At 41.4% G+C, this 7,218-nt stretch overlaps 1 non-coding gene across 1 annotated transcript; it reads right to left on the reverse strand.

The window, feature by feature from the left end:
• Window positions 1-2,859: 2,859 nt before the first annotated feature.
• On the reverse strand, window positions 2,860-2,932 carry TRNAS-GGA (transfer RNA serine (anticodon GGA)). The gene has a single exon. It is a non-coding gene; the product is annotated as a tRNA-Ser (tRNA).
• Window positions 2,933-7,218: the final 4,286 nt, after the last annotated feature.

The following is a 7,218-nucleotide window of genomic DNA, read 5'->3' on the forward strand; positions in this document are numbered from 1 at the left end:
ATGGGTTTTTTCCCCATCCACCCACCATTTTATGAATAGATGCCTCTTTGAAGTGTTGCGTGAGTTAGGAGAAGTATAAAATAGTTGGATCAAGACCATGGAAGGCAGCCCATAAATTAAATATTTTGTTAACTTTCAGTTTCTCTTGGTGTAGCTAAGCAAAATCACCTCCATGGTACTTAGACAGACTGGGACCTGGGACCCTCTGCTGCAGTGTTTGCACCTGGACAAATGTCAGAGAAATCATGTGGGACTAAAACTACCTGTGTGCATGGCAGCTGGAGCAAATTATGGACAAAAGGATACAAAGAGACCAAAAACCTAACTGCTACTCCTGAAGTTCAGTTCAGTTCAGTTCAGTTCAGTCGCTCAGTCGTGTCTGACTCTTTGCGACCCCAAGGACTGCAGCACACCAGGCTTCCCTATCCATCATTAACTCCCGGAGCTTGCTCAAACTCATGTCCATCAAGTTGGTGATACCATCCTGGTTATCTCATCCTCTGTCGTCCACTTCTCCTCCCGCCTTCAATCTTTCCCAGGTGATGGGTCTTTTCAAACGAGTCAGTCCTTCGCATCAGGTGGCCAAAGTATTGGAGTTTCAGCTTCAACATCAGTCCTTCCAATGAATATTCAGGATTGATTCCCTTGAGGATGGACTGGTTGGATCTCCTTGTAGTCCAAGGGACTCTCAAGAGTCTTCTCCAACACCGCAGTTCAAAAGCATCAATTCTTCGAGGCTCAGCTTTCTTTATAGTCCACTCTCACATCCATTCATGACTACCGGAAAAACCATAGCTTTGACTAGATGAGCTATCAAAGTAATATCTCTCCTTTTTAATATGCTGTCTAGGTTGGTCATAGCTTCCAAGGAGCAAGCATCTTTTAATTTCATGGTTGCCGTCACCATCTGCAGTGATTTTGGAGCCTAAGAAAATAAAGACAGCCACTGTTTCTGAAGAGCTGGGAGCAAAAGCAGGGTACTGCACAAGACCCCCTGCATACAGCATCACCAAAGGAGGGCAGATCATTTAAGCCACCTCTCTGGTCCAACCCCTGAACACACCCCTACCCTTGTTCCATATAAGGAACAAGCTTGTCCCGCCCTCCCCTGCCTCAGGGAGTGAGCAAGTGAGGCAACCTTGTTCCCACTGCAGCAGGGGCCCCAGTAAAGCCTTGCCTGAATTTCTTGTCTAGCCTCTGATCAATTTCTGTTGATTAAAGGGGCCAAGAATCCTGGTCAGTAATAGTACTAATACCTTATGTCCTCAGAGGCCTTCAAGGGGTTTTTATATCTGCTTTGTGCATATGTGTATTACCATTTCCAGAGCTCTTTTTTTATATATTAATCATCTCAATTAATCCTCACAACAGTCCTGGGAGAAAACTACTAGTTCCTTTCACAGATGAGGGCACTGAAGTTCATGGACATATCTGGTACTTAGTAAACACTGCTGCCTTAAGAATCCGCCTGCAGTGCAGGAGACCTGGGTTCAATCCCTGGGTTGGGAAGATCCCCTGGAGAAGGAAATGGCAAACCACTCTAGTATTCTTGCCTGAAGAATCCCATGAACAGAGGAGTCTCATGATTATAGTCCATGGGGTCAAAGAGTCAGGCATGACCTAACCACCACAAACATTACTGCAGAACTCAAACAACAGCACTCAGGCTCCCGAATTAATATCTTGCCACTCTGCAGTGCCCCTCAGCTGGTGGTCTTCCTGATTCTTTTACTCCCATGGAGCTGGACCCAGTTGTTACAACCCAAGTCTATGGCTCCTTTCCAAGGTGGCAACTCTCTGAAGCCAATCTGAAGAATACTGATGTGTAGATTGGCTTTTTAAATCCCAGCCATTGTCATCTGAGTATGAATTAGGTCATAGTTTTACTGGGGAAGGATAAACGTCTTCCTATATGGCCTGTTTGTTTTCCATGTACTTCCATCTCCTCTTCCATCTGCCAATCTATAGAGGGAAAGAGCACGAAGAAACAGCCCAGCTGAAGGTGATTTCTGCAGATTCTCAGACGCACACCTACCTCCATGAGCTAAAATCCTGTGGGTGGAGGTAAGAAGGAGGTAGCATAGAGCTGGAGCAAAAGACAGAGAAGGGGAAGAGTCCTTGAAGTGGGGGGAAAAGCAGGTCCTAACTCAAAAGGCCTAGGAATCAGGGAGAAGGGACTTAGGGCTCAGCTACACTTCAACTCTGAACCACATTCTGAGGAACTTGGTGAGAAATTTGGACAACCTGTTTGGAAATGTGAATTCTGAGAGAGAGCCTCATCTCCTGCTCAAGACATGGTTGAATGAAAAGAATAAGCTTGCTCTGCTAACACAAACAGGCCACACAGGGCTGGAAATTTCAAGGGTCAAGGCAGAACAGTACTTCTATCTATGTTAGTAAGAAACTACCATGTTAGTAAGAAACTAACTGTGAAAGTGAGTGAAAGTGAGTGAAAGTCACTTAGTCATATCCAACTTTTTGCGACCCTCTGGACTGTAGCCTGCCCAGGCTCCTCTGTCCATGGAACTCTCCAGGCAAGAATACCAGAGTGGGTTGCCATTCACTTCTCCAGGGAATCTTCTCAACCCAGGGATTGAATCCAGGTCAACCATATGAGCAAGCAATTCCATGCCTGGGTATATACCTGAAAAAAAAAAAAAAAACCAAAACACTAATTCAAAAAGATACATACACCCCTGTGTTCATAGTAGCATTATTTATAGTTGATGAGATATGAAGTCGCTCAGTAGTGTCCAACTCTTTGCGACCCCATGGACTGTAGCCTACCAGACTCCTCTCTCCATGGAATTCTCCAGGCAAGAGTACTGGAGTGGGTTGCTATTTCCTTCTCCAGGGGATCTTCCTGACTCAGGGATCGAACCTGGGTCTCCTGCATTCCAGACAGACGCTTTAACCTCTGAGCCACCAGGGAAAGATATGATGAGATATGGGAACAACCTAAGTGTCCATCAACAGATGAATGGATAAAGAAGATGTGGTCCATATATACAATGGAACACTACTCGGCCACAAAAAGAATGGAATTTTGCCATTTACAGCAACACTGATGGACTTGGAGGATATTATGCTAAGTGAAATAAGTCAGAAAGAGAAATGTTGTATGATTTCACTTATATGTGGAATCTAAAAATTACAGCAAACTAGTGAATATTAAAAAAGAAAGAAAGAAAGAGACACAGATACAGAGAATAGACTGGTGGTTGTCAATGGGATAGAGCCATAAGGGGACCTCTTGTGCAAAGGAAATGTGCAGCAAGGATGTTCCCAAAGCAACACCTCCAGGAACATGAGAACCAGCAGTTGAACACCTACAACCCAGAGGACAGGATGCCTGCCAGAGTTAGGCAAAGATGTGAGGACCCAGAAGCAGAAACTCCCAGGAGAGGATGTGACCCTTTTCCCCTAATCTCTCTTCCATATCCCAACACCAGAGGATGTAGAAATGACACAGAAAGATCTAGAAAGGAGGAGGAAACTAAAGTGGGAGCAGACCATAGCCCTCTCTCTTCCAAAGACTCTTGTCACAGAAGCCTGCTCATAGGCCAGGGCATTCATGTTAGGTTGGATAAGATCTTGAAGTAGTTTTCCCACCTCAATGACTTTTTTCATTATAAATGTTTTATTTTTGTAATTTATAATGCATTTGGACTTTCCCAGTGGCCCAGTGGTAAAGAATCTGCCTACAATGCAGGAGACTCTGGTGAAGCAGGTTTGATCCCTGAGTCAGGAAGATCACTTAGAGAAGAAAATGGTAACCACTACAGTATTCTTGCCAGGAAAATCCCATGGACAGAGGAGCCTGGCAGTCCACTGGGCAGCAAAAAGACACGACTGAGTGACTGCACACACACATGCGCGGGCACACACACACACACACACACATAATGAGTTTATAATTGGGATGATAAACCAGTTTTTTTTTTAATTTGTAAAGAAAATTACAAACACATTCAAAAGCAGAGACGATGTATACAAATGAACTTATTTTCAAAACAGAAATAGACTACAGACATAGAAAACAAACTTATGGTGATCAAGGGGGAAAGATGGAGAATAAATTGGGAATTGGCAATTAACAGATACATACTGCTATATATAAAATAAAAATAAACACAATGTATAGCACAGGGAAATATATTCAATATCATGTAACAACCTAAAACAGAAAAGAATCTATGAAAGAATATACATATATATGCATGTATGTATAAAACTGAATCACCTTGCTGTATACCTGAAACACTGTAAATCAACTATACTTTAATACAATAAATAAAATAAAGGAAAGGAAAAAAGGTGCAGAAAAAATGTTTATGAAATAAAGACTATGAAGCTACTGCCATACACTACTTACCCAGCTTCAGTTACTATCAATTCCAGCTAGTCTTCCTTCATTTACACCCTGCCCCATACTCTCCTCCCCTTTCATGACTCTCCAATATTAAGTTGAACCAAATCCCAGGCACAATTTTATTTTGTCTATAAATAGTTTAGTCTTTATTTCTAAAGATAGAGACTCTAGACTAACAACTTTTAATTGGTCTGGACTGGACTGGACTGCATGGGATCTGCCTGAGGCATACACATAGAGAATGGAAAAGGGAATTTCCACAGCTAAAGGCCATGGCTAGAATATAATAAAACTATTTAATAATAGTTGTAACCCACTAAGTTTTAGGCTGTTCAATAAAATATTACAAGTTGAGTATGAATGACTTTATGGGATTCACACAATGAGCTGATTCAGGAGCAGGGAGCCAGAAGCTGAGGCCCTGGTCTAGGGCTACATGGCCTTGATCTCCAAGATGGTGATGCCTGTGCTGGAGTGGAGGGAGGGTGGTTGGAGGACCATGCCCTGCTGTGGGGAGACAGCAGTAAATCTGGTTTAGGTTCTACTACTTCTTACTTTGGATTCCAAATTGACATTCGATTTCTATGTAGACTTATCAAAGTAGCACTATTGTATTAGGGAGTATATGTGTGTGTAAGTGTGTGTGCACGCATGTGTTCAGTCACTAAGTCATGTCCAACTCTTTGTGACCCCATGGACTGTAGCCCACCAGGTTCCACTGTCTATGGGATTTCCCAGGCAAGAATACTGGAATGATCTGCCAGGGGATCTTCCCAACCCGAGGATTGAACACATGTCTACTCTGTCTCCTGCATTGCAGACAGGTTCTTTTACCACTGAGCCACCTGGCAATGCCATTATGGAATATGTATCACATGCTAAATCAAAAAATAAATATGGATGCAACTCTCCTGGCAGTCCAGTGGTTAAGACTTCACGTCTAGCACAGGGTGTGCAGGTTCAGTCCCCGGCTGAGGAGCTAAGATCCTACATGCCTTGTGGCCAAACAAACAAAACATAAACAGAAGCAATAATAGAACAAATTCAGTAAAGACTTTATAAAGGGTCCACATTTTTTTAAAAAGCCTTAAAAATAAACCAAAAAAGGAATATGGATCATTTCCTCCATTGTGTGTGATGACCAGTCAGGATGAATTATTTTCAGTGTCCAAAAGACTTCATAAAAATTTTTAAATTCTAAGCTTGAGTCATGTACCACGTGTATAGGCCTTTCTCCTGCACTACCACCCGCCAGAGCTCAACTAATTATTGTATGTGGAAGACAGGGTGAGATTTTGACGAAAAAATTCTCCAGAATAGTGATTCTAAACCTCAGGGTCCTGAAACACTAAGAAATCTATGAATGAGTGAATTGAGCCTTCCAATCTGTATCACACAAGCATCATCATTTTGGTTTTTATTTAAATCCAATAAAATATGTGGTGTGGAGAATGAGATTCGAGCATAAAACAATACTTTGTATTTTATTCAGTAGATAGATTAGTATCAGTAATCAGCTTTAAGTTTTATAGATTGAATAAATGATATTTTCCCACATATACCCCTCCCCTGGCAGTTCTAATATATGTACATATAGTTTTGATTCATTAAAAAAACATGGTGGGTTCACAGAATTTTCTGAGTCAATGTTTACTTAAAAGACACTTGTACTGTACTAAGGTCAATAAGATACATTTTGATGTTTAAGGAGGATTTCCATATTAAAAAATATGAAAAGCACAAAGTTATCATGGACTTTGTGAATAAGCATAGAGGGAAAAATGCATGTACTCCAATGTTCTCCATCACCAGAAAGCTGGGAAGCAGAAGGAAAATGGAATATCTGTACATGTGAATTGTGCGTGAACATATATATATGTACTATATATATATACAGAAACATACATATATAACATCCATTCATGCACACACATATAGCTATATACATAAATATGCACATACTACATATACATGTATATGCACATGTGTATTCATCCATATATAGAGTTTCCCAGGTGACTCAGAGGTAATGCAGGAGACATGGGTTTGATCCCTGGTTTGGGAATATTCCCTGGAGGAGGAAATGGCAACACACTCTAGTACTCTTGCCTGGAGAATTCCATAGACAGAAGAGCTTGGCAGGCTGCAGTCCATGGGGTCACAAGAGTCAGACATGACTGAACTACTTAGCACACACACATACATCCACATATATTCATGCATGTATGATACATGCATATGTAGGTTAGCCACACGGTTCTAAAGGAAACACAATCAAGGAAAAGAAGAAAGGAGCAAACACCTGGGTTTTCAGGTAGACTGGAGCTCACAGCAGTGGCTTGGAAAGCTTGTATCATTAGGAGCCCTGATGCTCCTCTTTGGAGGATGAAGGAAGTGAGCATTTTCAATGTCTGGAAAGTGTCATTCACATATTAACTGTGGTCCTCCTTGGGTGGCACAGATATTGATCAATGTTTACTTACTTCTTAAATTTTCTGTCCTTTTTTATATTTTACAATCAGCATGCATCATTTAGGTAATTAGAAAAAAATCAATCCTTCTATTTTAATTTTGAAACATAATTGTCTTTATGAAACGTGGATTTTTTGTCTCTCCAGAAAGGAAGCCCAGGCCAGTGGTGGCTGCCTGAGCAACTGGACCTCTAAAAGTGAAATTCGGGATAAACTGGGAGATTGGGATTAATTAAACACATTACTATTGCCGGGAGAAATATCAATAACCTCAGATATGCAGATGACATCACCCTTATGGCAGAAAGTGAAGAGGAACTAAAAATCCTCTTGATGAAAGTGAAAGCGGAGAGTGAAAAAGTTGGCTTAAAGCTC

Source organism: Ovis aries, chromosome 4 (assembly GCF_016772045.2).
Source record: "Ovis aries strain OAR_USU_Benz2616 breed Rambouillet chromosome 4, ARS-UI_Ramb_v3.0, whole genome shotgun sequence".
Lineage (NCBI taxonomy): Eukaryota > Metazoa > Chordata > Mammalia > Artiodactyla > Bovidae > Ovis > Ovis aries.